Raw genomic sequence first — 16,541 nt, forward strand, 5'->3', positions numbered from 1 at the left:
TGACGATGCAGTATCGAATGCTGATCCTCAAAGAGAAGTTCAGTTTTATTTTTCACAGCGGGCAGTAACGGGACAAAGATAAAGCTATGATGACGGCAGGAAATAAAAATGAAATCTGAAATTAATGCCACAATTCCTGCAGTGAAACATCTGCCAGGCCATTGGTCTGTTTAGAATAGATCAAACACACAGATAGCCTTTTTAAAATTCATGTGTAAATATTGTCCGGGACACCCCGGGGGAAGGAGATTTGATTTGAAACCCTGATGGAGTTGATGGCATTCTGCTGTTCTGCGTAAATACAGTACATTGTTTGGTCTCAGCCTTACTCGCTCCTAACCAGGGAATGTGTTATCCTCAACAGAAACATCTATGTGATACATCTACATCTTTTATTTAAATATTTTGAGGTCATTCTTTTTTAGCATTTTTGACAGTGAAGAGAGACAGGAATGTGGAGAGAGTAGGGGGATGACATTCAGAGAGTAGGGGGATGACATTCAGAGAGTAGGGGGATGACATTCAGAGAGTAGGGGGATGACATTCAGAGAGTAGGGGGATGACATTCAGAGAGTAGGGGGATGACATTCAGAGAGTAGGGGGATGACATTCAGAGAGTAGGGGGATGACATTCAGAGACAGGAATGTGGAGAGAGTAGGGGGATGACATTCAGAGAGTAGGGGGATGACATTCAGAGAGTAGGGGGATGACATTCAGCAAATTGGCTAAATTGGTCCGGACTGGAACCGCTGCTTATTTGTGAGCATTAGCATTGCACCCTCAGGACTGAGGTTGCCCACATTCAATGGTTAAAGTGGTTACACAGACTCTTCCCTGGGTTTAATGCAGGGGTTCCCAACCTTTTATATGTTCACGGACCGACTGACAGTTCATATGTTCACGGACCGGCTGACAGTTCATATGTTCACGGACCGGCTGACAGTTCATATGTTCACCGACCGGCTGACAGTTCATATGTTCACGGACCGGCTGACAGTTCATATGTTCACCGACTGACTGACAGTTCATATGTTCACGGACTGGCTGACAGTTCATATGTTCACCGACCGGCAAGAAGAGAAGGGGGGAGGGTCGCGCGTCATCGTACCAAAACCTAACGTTCTCACGGAAGACAGTTGACTGGCCCTTAAATAGGCTACCCTTTATTGTTATATATCATTGACCTAAATGGCGTTCTATCATTATCAACAATGATAGTTTGATTTGTCTTTTTGTCTTTTTCATGAATTGCTTTGGACATGTGGAAAACTTAGTTAAACATGTAGAGTGACACATTAGGCATTACGCGCAGACGAGATGAAAGCCTGGGCATCGAGGCTACTTTACCTGGGTAACATCATCTTTTCGTTTTGACATGAAATAATAATCCTGTACCGTTACGTGTAGCGTTTGGTTTTATTAGCGTGATTGTGACAAAATAACCTACAGCTTGTTGCTGCTGCCCACAGAGCACACATGAACGGTAAAGATACAAATGATTTGACAGTTATGCTACGCAACATGGAAGTAACATGGACTCAAAGCCGTTTATAAATCACAGTCAGTGACGCGTCCGCTGACGAATCCTTTGTATTTTCATGCGAACGGACGAGTCAACTTTTCACCGCCGTTTGATGTGTCGTCCCCGTCCCGTCGACACAATGCTGGTCCCGTGTTGAAAGCATGCGATTTGCACTGAAGTCGGGAAGCTCCATATATGGGTGTGTGTGTGTGGCATGATCCGGGCATACAGACACACCAACAGACAACTTGAAATTGAACTTAATTATAGATGATTTAGATTGATGACACGTTATTTAGTATTCTGGGAGACAAAACTGCCTTGATTCGTTATATTTACAAGCTGGAGTCTTCCTTTGTAGCTAGATTTAATGACCTGCTTCAAATGCAAATGCCTCTGGCGGCGTGTTCAGCACATATGGGTTGGGTCAAATGGCACACAAATCAATAAGCATATTTGGTACGTTACGTTTCCCTGAATATACAATGTATAACTTGGTGAATAAATATGCTGACTGAACATAAAACATAGACACATCAAACAGTGATACAATGATGACTAGTGGATGAAGTGCCAGGAAGAAATGTAACTGAACTGTTGTTCATTTGATAAGAGACCGACAGTAGGCTAAATCATGCCTAATCCCTTTATCGTTTTTATTGAATGTTTCTTTGCTTATGTTTACAATTTATTCAAGTTTCTTTCTAAGTTTGTCATTTCCATTCATCCGTTCTCTGCAACTTCTCCAAAAAATTATAGATACTTTATAATAGATACGTCACGATTTTAGCATAAGAGCTTGTTGACAGGATGCAGGGTTAGTGTCTAGTGCACTAGTACCAGCAACTCTGTCCCCTCAATGTGCAAGTTATTCAATAACTATAATATTACTGTACTATTATTATTATAATTCTAACCTACAGTAGTGGTTCTTCACAGCGTGAAGAGTCTCCAGTCTGTCTACCAGGGGTCGGACACACTAGAGTACTCATCTCCACAACATTCTAGTTAAATGTTCAGATTTTGCAATAATTGTATCCCCCTCTGCCTCCCTGAGACACACACACGCACCGTGATGTGCGCGTGCACGCACACACAGATCTATGCACATTTTCAACCATCCATATCGCACACATGTGGTCTCTGACTGTCGGGTGGAATCCTCATATGTCCAAAACTGTTACTAAACTGTTACTTTTCACGACCCTTAATAGCAAAAGTAGCAGATCTACAAGCTGAAAAGCTGTCGCTTCGCACCACATTTCAAGGTTGTAGATCTGCTGCTTTTGATTTTGTGTGACGCTGTACTATGATCAGGTAGGGCATTCATTTACTAAAGTCCACAACACATCAGTGTATATGTAGATCATAGGTTTCTGCCCGACAGCAACGATATGTAGTGATTTGACGGACCCTATTGGAGAGAACCCTGGGAACTGCTGGGGTAATGGGTTGTGGTTTAATGGTGGGTGGCTGGCCAGAAGAAGGGTTGGCAAGTTTAATTAAGCTGAGCCAGTTTCAGAGGCTGCCTCGAGACAAACGGGGGGACTTTTCGCTGCGGTGTTGGTTAATTAAGGGCTGTACCACCAGAGAGCTCACCACACACACAATATTATCACCATTAGTGAGCCACAGGACCGTGATTCTCTGATCTGTTATGGTCTGACAATTATAACGTTTCATTCACTGTACTCTGGATGGAATGTGTTTGGTATTCGGTACAGAATACAGATCCAAATCAGGACAGACCTGCAATCAGAGCTGAAATTTTATTCCCAAGCATCAAAATGTATTGAAACGACTATTAATCAAACAACTTCTAATACTGTTTTTGAGTAATGCTACATCTTTTTCCAATAGTTTTCATGCAACATACCGTTCATAAACCGTTCAAAGTCTACTCCAAGGAGATACTTGTACTGACATAAGTATTATTGGCACAGTATTGTATATGCCATTATATAAAGATTAAGAATAATACACACTATAGCTTAGCTACTGTCAGTAGCTATAGTACAAAGGCTTTTGTTTTCATTTGAAAAAAAATGTAAATCAACATACTCCTCCAACCATCATCCAACTGTTGTTTAGAGTCAGTTGGAAGTCTGCGAGTCACATCTGACTCACAGCTTCAGTCCGGCTGGGAACGAAACTTTAAAAACTTTCCTTAGAAGGCAAACAACGTTGGACTGTTTAGAAGAGGAAGAGAGGAAATATGCTCCCCTCGTTTCTGGAAAGTCCGCGGCTCGCATCATGAATACTGTGCAGATAAACTGTGAGGAGCTGTTGGTTTGCATACAGACAGGATCCCTCCCTGCCACAAGATTTCACAATACGCTTTTTCTCAATAACACCTCCTCTTCCTCACAAAGTACTCACATTTTCTACTAAAGTAAAAGTATCAATACCCTCTTTTGGAAATGGTCTGTTACAACTACAAGGTCGGTATTCAAAATTGACTTGAGTAAAAATGCTAAAGTATTGGCATCAAAATGTACTTAAAGTACCAAAAGTAAAAGTGTTCATTATGCAGAAGATCCCATTTTCCAGGTTTTAAAATGTTTAAAAATCCTTTTGAAAAAAACTGATCTACAAGCTGTGAGCTTCTAGATCAGGTGTGTGTGTGTGTGTGTGTGTGTGTGTGTGTGTGTGTGTGCAGGGTTTCCTGCACAATGTTCTTGGCATGGCGCTGCGCCATGCCTGGAATTATTTGCGCCATGCCAAGCTATCGTATAACCAAAAAAAAAAAACCCCCCCCTTTTTTTTTTTTTTTTTAAGGGGGCTAGTGAATCGAATTGAATTGAATCATGGTGTGTGTGTGATATGAAATGTCCAGTACCTCCCCAGTGTCCCCCTGAGTGCCTCCCCAGTGTCCCCCTGAGTGCCTCCCCAGTGCCTCCCCAGTGTCCCCCTGAGTGCCTCCCCAGTGTGCCCCTGAGTGCCTCCCCAGGGTCTCCCCAGTGCCTCCCCAATATCTCCCTAGTGCCTCCCCAGTGCCTGCCCAGTGTCCCCAAGTGTCTCCAATAGCAATACAAGAGCAATAATACGAATTAATCTTAATTTATTAATCCTATTAATTAATTAATCAAAATTTTCGACGCACGGCCTTAGGCCGCGCGCCATAAGCCCCCCCCCCCCCCCCCCCCCCCCCACGCCCAGCACCATGCCAAAGCTTTTTCCTGCAGGAAACACTGGTGTGTGTGTGTGTGTGTGTGTCTGAGACCATTTTGGAAGTGGCATTTGACCACAGTCTGGAAGAGGGCGAGGCATTCCTTACCAAGGTGCGTCTTAAGGATGCTATTATACAGCTTGGCTACAGATGTAAACTACTTGTGTTCATATTTGGAAGCCTCGGTAATGTCCATAAATCAGTCGTGAGGGGCCTGCAGATTGCAGGCATGCCCAAGCCGAGAGCTAAGGCATTGGCAAAATTCTGTTCGGTGTCTGCAATAATTGGCAGTCGCCATATATGGAGAAGGAGATGCTTTCTGTACCCGTGATCTGTATCCTGAAGCACTTGTTGTAGAGTTTTATCCACTAAATTTCTCGTAAAATGTGAATACAAATAAAGATGTTAAATGTGGTTTTGTAATCAGAATCTACAAAGTAGCCAGTATTCAAATACTTCTAGTGGAGTAAAAGTTCAATATTTGCCCTTTGAGATGTAGTGGAGTAGAAATACTCCAGTAAAGTACAAATACCTCAAAATGGAACTAAAGTACAGTACTTTGATACTTTACATCACTGCTGGCCTCTGCTCCTCTACTCGGCCAGACACCAGAATGGAGCAAAACAAGACAAAATATAAAGAGGAACCGTGCTGTGCTTTATCGTCGATATACACAACAAACTACTGATAAAACCCAGAGTAGAGTGAGGGAGGGAGAGAGAGAGAGAGAGAGAGAGAGCAGAGACACATGGGAGGTTGGAGAGGAGATAGTGAGGTATGGGGGCCTAGTCAGGGAGGATCATGAGAAATATGAAAACCGTCTCAAAAATCTGTTTGCAGGAATGAAACGAAAGGCATGTGGAGCGGTTGACCCTGAGGCAGCCTGGAGAGACACGACACAGGTGCCTGCGTCCGCTAAAGAAATACATAAAACGTGTTGAATTGTGTGAATTTTATGGGATGTTTGGGGCCAAATGTGACCAAGGTGTCGCCAACGGCAGGAATGTTGTGTTTTCCAACATGTCCGTTGATTGCAATGTCGCTGATCTAGGATCTGATTCTTTGCTCTCCTTATACGTTTGATCTGTATTGTTGCCAGTCTAGGATCTGTTCCATGTAGCCTACTGTTAAAAATATAAAAATCACACCCGTGTGAAGTGAGTGGTGCAACTCCGTGTGGGGTTTCCCGGTTTCGGCGAGCCGCTCCGCGTCCGGAACGGTAGAGAAATGACAGAGTTACCGACGTGTGGGGGTCCCTCTACTGTACCCTGTACTGTACTGTACTGGCACACCCGAAAGCATCATATATACAGTTAATACATGCGTGTGTGTTAGGTTGCGCACAGGTGGTGAAAAACAATCATGCTGTTTTCGTGCTCATACCCAGCCACCCAGCCACCCACACACATAGCTCCGTAAGGGAGTGGTTGCACCACTCAAAAACATTTACTGATGCACAAACTTGACACATCAACAGCGTTGTTTCCTGGAGTCACTGAGCGTTTCGGGTCTTGCAACAGACTCCCTCCCTGCCTCCTCCAGGCGACTCCACCAAGGCTGATCTGATCAGGCCCCGACATGTGTTGCTGTTCTAGGATCAGTGTACTTCTAACCCTGCTTGATTGACTGTTATGTATTCATAATCAAGGAAGTACTAATGTCTGAATGAACATGGAGACTGCTAACCAGAGGAGTAGAATGTCCCTCTGAATTCCACCAAACTATGCCCTCACACACACACACACACACACACACACACACAGAGCGTGTCCACCAACTCCCTCCCTAGCTGCTATAGATATCCCTGCTCTGTTTCAGTTTAACTATGGCAGGAATGTGGCCATAGCATGAGAAGAGGTCATCAGCCCCTTGCAGCCCGCTGTTGTACGGTACCCCCAACCCGCCATGCTCCCAGCCAACACACACACACACACACACACACACACACACACACACACACACACACACACACACACGCACCAAGTCCCTTGAGTCGAGGCTTGCGAGGCATGGACATGCTTTCCCACGCAAGCAAACCGCCCATTAAACCCAGTCACCCCAGCGCCCACACATCTGGATAGAAGTTTTTCTTTTGACATGACGTGCTGATGTTTTCTGCTCTATTAGACATGTCACTCTACCCTCTGGTTCCTGTCATTCTTTACTGTAAGTAGAGATTCCTTTACAGTGGTCTCTGTATATAAAAGCTGCAAATGTGCTTTCTCACGCATTCAACGTCAGGGCTGGGTTGAGATATCAGATATCCTATTCTCAAAATGGCTAATAGTAGGAGAACGGGTGGGTCGGCCGTCCATCACGATCATGTCACTTTAATGCAGCTACGCCCAAATGATAGTGTGTTCTGTTGTCAATGTTTCATCATGGCTTAAGGTGCAAATACAGTATAGTACAATACAGTCAGTGAATCTATAATGGTTTCGTCTACATCGGTGGTTCTCAAGGCCCAAATTGGCACGATTCACTCGACTCATGATACAATTCAAATCACGATACTAGGTTCATGATACAGTTTTTCACTATTTTTTAAACACAAAATAAATTTCTTCCTTTTTTCCCCTCCCTTTCAATACATTAGCAAATGACTGAAAACGCTTTACCAATTATCTTACAAAGATCCTGTCTTTTTTTCTCTTTTTCCCGTGCCCTCTGCTGTTTGCATCACGATTCAAAATGTGATTTAATCAGTTTCAATTGTCATGAGATTTTAATCTATTTAAATTACGATATATCATTACATGCCTAGTTAAAACCTCACTGTAAACAAATTATGATGTGTTCATCTTCATCATCGTCTCATAATGGTCTTATATGCTTGGACCCTGTTGCCTCTTGTGGTTATATTTTTCAGGGGAGCTAGGTGCAAGACCAGAACAACTTGAGTCTGCTCCCATGGATATATATTACATTACCACCCAAAGTATCAAGCACCCGTTGAAGTCACCCAGTCAGTCTGAGGAAGAGCTTGGTGCTCTTCCTCAGACTGGTAATAAATATGCATGGGAGCATGATCCAGTAAGAATACAGACACTTTTTTTAATAGCTTTGTCTTTTTCTGTTAGCTTTTGTGAACACTACAGTGGTGAGAGACACAAGATGGGTAGGTGGATGGATAGATAGATAGCCATAGTAGGTAACCATTATGACCTGAGGCTGATTCTACAAATACCTTCTAAACCAGTAGTTCTTTCAAAACAATTCATAAATAGCAGATGCACAAGCAGCACGCTGCGATCTATCTGCTATTTTTGAATAGCCAAGGCAAAAATCTAAAATAATTTCAATGGGTTAAACATATACATCATTAACTGGGGTGCCCCAGGGGTCCATGCTTGGTCCCCTCTTTTGTTCCCCTCTACTGTAAACCTAGTCACCCGGACATATTGCTGATCTATTTTTGCCAAACAGTCACCTATTATGACTTGCCTGGGAATTGGGCCGCTGGGGTTCATGTGGTTAAAGTCATGCTTGCGGACGTGCATTCCGCACATTCTCAACACATTTCATTGTGATCACCAGGCAACCCCAGCGTGTTGTTTTGGTCACTGCGGACATTTTCAGGTCAAAGTCCTCTGAAGACATTCCTGATGAACCTCATTTACATGCAGACAGAAGGTGCTATTTCCTAACAGACCGTGGGTACACTGTCTCGGGTTGTGAATGTCTCTAGAGACAAGGATCACTAGTATGTACTAATTGTGGAAACGACTCCCTTCAACAACTAACCTCGGTGTACTCACTGTTGAGCAAGGCACTTGGCCAGCAGTTGCTCATGTTGAGCTGCTCATTGGGCAAGAGTTCGGTTGTCCTGGGCCGGGTCCCAGTGGCCAAAAGTAGAAGACAGTGGTTGACAAGCGAGTGCTGTGGACCACTTTTACACTGCGTCTAATGAGCGGTCAGTTTGTTTTGGCCCCGGCCTGCACGCGCATACTGGTTCTACTCAGTGTGACGTTGTCTGGAAATGCATCTATTAGTGACCAATGGTAGAAGACTGTGGTTGGGCAGCTCCCACGTGTGTGAATAGGTGCATGAGTATTACGCATGAGTGTTGGTATGAAAGATAAAGATTGTCAATTCTCGGTCACCTTTCCCCCAGAATAGAATTACTAAACGTTATACTGGATATGGGATGTAAATGAAGGGTCGTCTTTGCTTTCATTGTGCTGGACACAAACGTCCTCCTTGTTGGTGTCTGAATACATGTGGGACAAAGAAGGCACACCACGTGAGAGGATTGCTTTCATCCCGGTCTTTAATCCCGTGCCATGGTGGATGCAGCTCTGTGCCGCTCTGACAATGCAGTACAGGTGATCTCTCTTCTCCTTTTCTCTTCTCTTCTCTTCTCTTCTCTTCTCTTCTCTTCTCTTCTCTTCTCTTTTTTCCTCTCTCTCTCTCTCTCTCTCTCTCTCTCTCTCTCTCTCTCTCTCTCTCTCTCTCAAAGGTCTCAACACTGGTGCTGATCGGTGCCCTGTAGCGCATTATGAACAACGCACCATAACATAACAATATCTATCATTTAATAATAGCCAGAAGTTTCCACTTTATTCTCTTCTCTTCTCGATTTCACTCATTCACTGTGAGAAATGTCTTTTCCACTTGAATTCTAAACATTGAAGTATATTCTTTGTGGTGGGAAAACATATTTCGTTTGTAACTTCTAACTCTTGTTGTGTCAGGGTAGTTGGGTCTCGGAGCATTGGCTCCAAATGTCACTCTGTCCGTGCTCGTTAGCTAATAAAGTTACTCAAAGGAAGCTAGTACAGTCCTGCTTCTGTTCCTCTGGGTATTTGGACTTAGCCTGTGTTTCCAGCTTGAACTATACAGTAGCTAAATATTGGCACAGATTTCCTACAGTGTTTAAACTACAGTGAGGAGGCCAAGCTGGCACCCCCCCCCCCCACCCCCTGCTGAGAAAAGCTCCTCTTGCCTCCGGCCAAGTTCACAACGTTTGTCTGAGGAAAGTCTGGTGCTTCCAATTGCAGTTTAGAAAACGGTTTCTTGTGTCAAACTGAGCCGTTTCGCCAATAACTTTTTCAACAGCCTCACACCTGCTAATGTCAAGTTGAAGGACTGATGGTTTGGCAGTACACACATGTCGCACACGCACACACCCACACACACCCACACACACACACACACACACACACACACACACACACACACACACACACACACACACACATGCAAATGTGTATAACCTTTCAGTCAGACACAAGCGCATGTATGAATGTGTAATGCTGCACATTAATTGTGACTGATGGTGATGCCCTTTTGGGATGATGGAGTGCAGCTGCCTGGATCGGTCAGGGTCAAAGTGTAATGATGAATTTTGCAGAGCTTTAGATGTGTGTGTACTGTGTGTGTATATGTGTGTGTGTGAACCCTCTAGACTTGCTAAGCTGGACCTGAGTTGTCTCCCTATACATGACCAAATCAATTCGCCAAAACTAACCGATTTACAAGTTCACAGCGCGTGGCACGGCGTTGAGTTGTGAGCTTGTAGATCGGCCCTTTTTGTCTAATGTTCCCACCAGATTTGCGTCCTCGGTTCAAGTGGTTAAATGAAACGAACCATCTTCCATTCCATCGTAACATTTGAAGCTGATATTGCCAACGATGTCACTCATCACAACGTGCTGCAATAAAACAACGTTGAGTTCCTGCAGCAGCAAAGTAGACGGCCGTTGACAGATGATATTCCTGTGATCCTTTAGTCTAGAAATATCATGGAAGGAGGAAGTGGCACAACCACAAAGAGATAAGCAGAGAAGGAGGAGGACACCATCATACGATACTTTGTTGAATGGATATATTGGAGGAATGTACAGGAAGAATGTAATGATAGAAGAGAGAGGGACGTTTGGAGAATGGAAGCATGTGCTTGTTGTGAAGGTTGAGTGCATGTGAAATGTATCGTATTATTAAAGCTCATATATTTCCCAGAACACAACTCCTACAGCTTCCCAGAAAATGGGTTGGGTTCGAGTGTGCTCCCTATGGCGCTGTGTGTGTGTGTGTGTGTGGTTGTGTGTGTGTGGTTATATATATTGAAATGGAAACCCTCCCTGAGTGTGAGTGCATGGCACGCTGCAGGTTTCTATAATCCCTGTCATAATCTCATTAGGATTTTAAAAGGTGGAAATATTGACTGTGGACAAAGTACACGTGGACATCAAACCATGCTGCCGGCTTAGGGCATGTTTGTATGGTTGAATTTAGTCTATTTATAGAGGCGAGGCTCTAAGGAAGGCAATAGCAGTTGGTTGGCCAGTCAGTCTGTCAAATACTTCTCCAAACAAGATATGGTGGCTGTCAGTTACAAACCTTGCATTTCTATATTTACATTTATTTTTTTCTTAAATGTATTTCCCTACTTCATAATGCAAGACGAGCACAAAAGTAGCGAAAAGGGCAGATCTACAAGCTCACAACAATGCGTTGCGATGGACTTTACTGTGTGCACCTTCATGTTCCCACGAGGATGAACCCTGCTGGTTTGGGTGTGCCTTAGATATTCTTGCACCGCCCTTTAGGCCAGTAGTTTTATATAAAAACAAAGCTACGAAGTGTGTTCGTGCGTGCAAGAAATACGTGCACTGACACTCTGTATCCCTCTCAGCTTTCCCTATTATCTGTCTCCATAAAGACAAAAGGGAGACAATGCACTTTACAAGGACACGCCGGTGTCAAAGTGATTTGCAGCCTTTTAATGAGAGCGCTACCTGAATGAATCTAAATGAAACATACTGCAATGAGATCCTTCCAGTAAACCAGATGAGTGTCATGAGTTTGGCCCACGTCGATTCTGTTCAGTCAGTGTTACTGACACCCTGTGACATCACTCAGTGTGTGGACCTCTTCAGCCAGCTGAGCCTTGTTGGGACTCGGGTGGATAAGAATTAAGAAGCTAACCTCTGTGCCGGAAGGCTAATGCAAAAATTAATTATGCAACAGACTGATGATGTTTTCAATATGTCTCTCTCTCTCTCACACACACACACTGTTGCAAACGCCGCTGAAACACACACCACACACAAGCATTATCCGGGGTCCCTCGGCAGTGACAAGCTTGCCCAGGGCCAGCTGTTCTGGTAGTTGAAAGTGAAACGGTAATGGATGGCGTTCGATCGGGGGGTGCTTTGAATTTAAATGCTTCCAGAATGTTCCTATCATTGAAATAAATGGAGTGAGGGCGGCTGGGCGGCTCAGGCATTCAGTCCATGCGGTGCAGCGCAGCAGGAGCATTAGGCTGATAAACGGCCCGCTTGGTATCGAGCAGAGATGGAGCAGGATAGATTAACAGTTAATGGAGGGCTCAATAACATCTATAATACATCTGTCCTGCAACCACTTCGTCATGAAGTCACTAAGTGATTAGGGAGGAGATAATAAACACAGACAGACGGGTTCATTTTCGGACTATACCAATTTTCGATCGATAATCGATGGCTTAGTTATAATGCCACATTTGGGAGGAGCAAGAGAACATTAAATGTCTTTATAATAAGTACTGTAAGAGGAAAAGTACTCTGCATTTAGTAACTTAGTACTTACAGTGTCTACCAGCAACGGTGTCCGAGTGCTCCCTGTCAGACAGAGATCTATAGAGTCAGTATTACTATTGGATGAGAAGAACTGATTTAACTGAATACGGACTTTGTTTCTCATTTTATTTAGATTTTTTTACGCGCGGCAAGCATCTTGCAACTGAAGCCTCTCTCTCTCTCTCTCTCTCTCTCAACAGTATTTCACTGTCTCTTTCAACAGTATTTCACTGTCCAAATGTGAAAGAGTTGGAAACGTATTGAAGGCGTTTGAATTTGAAACCCTGTAAAGTCAGTTCTGTGGGCTCTGCACTACAGTGAATCTGGACCCTGTTGTGTCGTATGATGGTGCTCAGTTGGGTTCTGCCCCTGTATTCGTCTCTCTCTCTCTATCCATCTCAGCTGTTCGTGGAATGCCTGCCAGTGTGTGTGCGTGGGTGTGTGCCCATGCACGTGTGTGTGTGTGTGTGTGTGCGCGCGTGTGTGCCCGTCAGTGTTGTTTTGGCAGCAAAGTTTTAGTCATAGTCTCTTGAATAGTTTTCATTTAGTTTTAGTCACATATTAGTCACCTGGAATGTTTTAGTGTTAGTCTAGTCGATTAAATATCATACGATTTTAGTCGACTAAATCTACCATTGATTTAGTCGAACAAAATGTATTTTGGCGGGCCTTGATGCCGTCGTAATGACTGTTTTTTACACTTGCTGAAAATAGCTGATCTACAAGCCAACAACGCGACGCGTTGTGAGCTTGTAGATCGGCTATTTTCAGCATGCAGCTAATTGTACAATGACTTCTCTTGTCCACTATAGTCCCAACAAGATACATCTTGTTATGTGTGCTTGTGTTGGGGGGTATTCCCCTTGTGTTGGGGGGTATTCCCCTACAAGCTCCTGCTAATAAACACATCGTTCACAAGCTGTGATTTGTATTCCTGCTGCTGAATGGTATGCCCAGTGTATAGATCAAATGTGACGGTTTGAAGATGCATGATGATGACTGATAAGACATTAGCTGTGAGGTTTTATTAATGCAAATGAGTGTTTTCTGGGGAAGCTTTCAAGAGGGCCAACAAGTTGGAACATTTTTAAATAACAATACTACATACAAGCTGTTTATGTTGGGTTATGGGCCAAAAAATATGATATGGGAAAAAACATTTTAAATACAAAATGAGATCACCTTGACATAGGATTATAGCGGTTATCAGCCATAACGGTAATTTTTATCGTCCAGAAATGTAAAATCTAACCTAAAACAAATACTCTGTGTTGATTCTGAGAGTCTACATTCAACCTTCAAAACGCAGTAGAGTGTGAAGTGAAGTCGAGCTGGCATGTTTGACCCAAACATAATCTTGGATTCTAGGTGTAGCAGAGTGGCTCAGAGAGACTCACTCATTCTATCCACTAACTGTTTCCCCCACAGTGGAGTAAGGGAGTTCACTGCTGGATGGCTGACTAACCCAAACACACACTGAATATAAATTACTTTCTGAACGGTAGTGATGATGATGTCTGACGATGGTTCTTTTTGTGACCGGCAGAACATCACACCTGTGTGAACTGAGCGGTGGAACTATACTGTAATTGTTATACTGTACTGAACTCCTGTACTACTTGTACTGTAGTGTACTGTACTCGTGCTGTATTGTAGCTGTACTCTTCTCAAAATGAATGAATGAATAATATTTTTTTTTCCTTTTCTCTCTTTTTCCAGAAACCTGCGTGACATCATCACACCTGCTCAAGTCTTCACATATTAAGGGACTTCCATTACAACACAGAGACTGACTGAGTCTGACTGACTGGGTGAGTTCCTCATCTCTTTCTTAATGTCTGTCTCAACAAAGAAAAAAGACTAGAATAAAATGCTAGGACTAGTGGATAATATTATAATAAACAAAATCAACACTACTATGTTCCTACTTGTCTATACTGTCGCGGTGATAATACTCTCCAAAGAGCTAAAAGAAAACCTCTAGGATTTCCCTAATGGGATTGTCTCACTGCTTGTCGACCTCCGCGTGGAGAAAGAAAACCTCATTAAGCAACCTGGCAGCAGTAATCTCCGACTCACCTCCCTCTCTCTGTCTGCTGCCTATAAGGCCCATTATCCTCAGCCCTGCATCCTCTGCTGCCAGTATTCCTCTACCCTTTGTGTTTCTCACATTTCTAATCCCATGCTTTCATCGTGGCTGCTCGGGAAGAACAGCCAAATGGCTTTCCGCTCATTTTTTTTTTTCGTTGAAAAACCGTACAATGTATGAGGAATTCTCCTTCCATGAGCTAATTTTTTATCCTTGGTTGCTCTATTTATAGATTGGAGTGAAGCGAGGATGGTTTGAATGGAGTGGTGAAAAGGGGTAATGGACCAAAGCCACTGGCCAGGCACCATAGCCTACTTTATACCCTTTTTAATTACATCGATGTTGGCAATTATACAGCCTGTTGTGTCAATCTTGATCTTTACTTTGATGGCTTAAATATTGTTCATGGTGGTCTGGGACTCTCAAAAATGAATATTGGCATCAGACCAAAAAAATCTAGCCTCGATCAGGCTCTAGAATAATACACCATTAAAGTGTGTCATCATTATCTCCCACTCTCGTTGCAACCCAAAAGTGAATGGGGACGTAAAACAGATCGATGCCATCCAACGGTAATATGCAATATTTTATGTAATTTAATGGAGAGGTTGCTACTTTTTGATGTCATCTTATCATCAGAATCGTAGTGTTTTGGAAACCATTTGGAGGGTCCCTCTTTGCAACATCCTCATCATGGTTGAGAGTGACTGTCATACAATAGATCATTCACGGTTGACCTCCAAGTACTCTGTGCCTATATTTAACGCTGCGTGCCCGCCACAGTGCCGCCGGCTACTAGACAAGAACAGGTTCAGGTGTACTCTGTGTTAACAGAGAGAAGACGGGTTCAGGTGTACTCGGTGTTAACAGAGAAAACGGGTTCAGGCGTACTCAGTGTTAACATCAGCTAGACGAAGAAGACGGGTTCAGGTGTACTCGGTGTTAACATCAGCTAGACGAAGAAGACGGGTTCAGGTGTACTCGGTGTTAACATCAGCTAGACGAAGAAGACGGGTTCAGGTGTACTCGGTGTTAACATCAGCTAGACGAAGAAGACGGGTTCAGGTGTACTCGGTGTTAACATCAGCTCCACAAATGTGTCGGTTGTCACTCATCGTTCGGCGGAAGCCTTTATCTTCATCCGTGTTGCTGTGGGGGTGCAGCGGCGGAGGAGGTGGGCGTTTGTTCTTGAGACGTCGGGTTGTAGCTTTTCATCGTGTGACATCTGACAGGAATGTTTTGCTGCCTGGAGGGCATCAAGAGTTTAATGAACGCAGAGAGAGAGAGAGAGAGAAAGAGAGAGAGATCTAGATCTAGTGATCCCCCCCCCACACAAACACACACACACACACACACACTCAATCTTGTGAAATGAACACATAGCATTTTAATATCTGCGGCTTAAACATGCCTAAAATCAGATCTTGAACACAACAAAACTTAAACTCAGGATTAAACTGGAGAAATCTAAAAGTGATTGGATCAGACTTCCTTCGGATACATGGCGAAAGCATTTATTCTTTGCATTGTGCACTGAAGTTTTTTAATTCCCCCCCCCCCACACACACACACACTCAATCTTGTGAAATGAACATTTTAATATCTGCGGTAGATTCAGTGACAGTGATGTGTGAGTTTGTGTGTGTGTTTGTGTGTGGGGGGGGGGGGGGGGGATAATGAGTGCCATGTGGTTTTCAGCTGTTCAGTACTTGGGCATGCATCAACTATTGTAATGAGTGCATTAGATTGTCACAGCAGCATTGTCTCCAGGGATTAGCCTGTCTTTCATTTATCACTCTCTTTCACAACACACATTCCTCTCTTGGAATTAACTCAGTCAGTCAGTCAGTCAGTCCAGTTTGATTAATGTCGGGTGCATGGGGTTGATCGCTGTGCAGTAACAGAGGTTGTGTCTGGGAGGGGTTTGTGAACTCCGTCTTATGGAGTAAAAAAAGTGACGCTTTCTGCACTATCGCTCATTCCTTCTGAGGAACTGCTGCTTCACCTCGGCTCTCCCTCTCCGCCCCCGAGAGGAACTGTTTATAAAACTACATTTTCTGTCTGTTAATCAAACTTGGAGTGCGGAAAGAGAATGCAGAATGTGACAAAGATTAAGCACTTTTTGATGAGTGCTTTCGCTGTAAGATGAAGTGCTTCACAGATAAGGGCTGTGTGCAGTCAAATGTTTGAAGATTAGC

General features: G+C 43.6%; 1 long non-coding RNA gene across 1 annotated transcript in view; it reads left to right on the forward strand.

Annotated features, from left to right (window-relative positions):
- The window catches only part of LOC308313726, an 81,075-nt gene that overhangs the window by 37,940 nt on the left and 26,594 nt on the right, over positions 1 to 16,541 (forward strand). The window contains exon 2 of the long non-coding RNA XR_013963912.1: positions 13,974 to 14,065. This is a non-coding gene — a long non-coding RNA (uncharacterized lncRNA). The remainder of the gene's footprint in view (positions 1 to 13,973; positions 14,066 to 16,541) is intronic.

Source organism: Protomyctophum bolini, assembly GCF_963924005.1.
Source record: "Protomyctophum bolini genome assembly, chromosome: 4".
Taxonomy (NCBI): Eukaryota; Metazoa; Chordata; class Actinopteri; order Myctophiformes; family Myctophidae; genus Protomyctophum; species Protomyctophum bolini.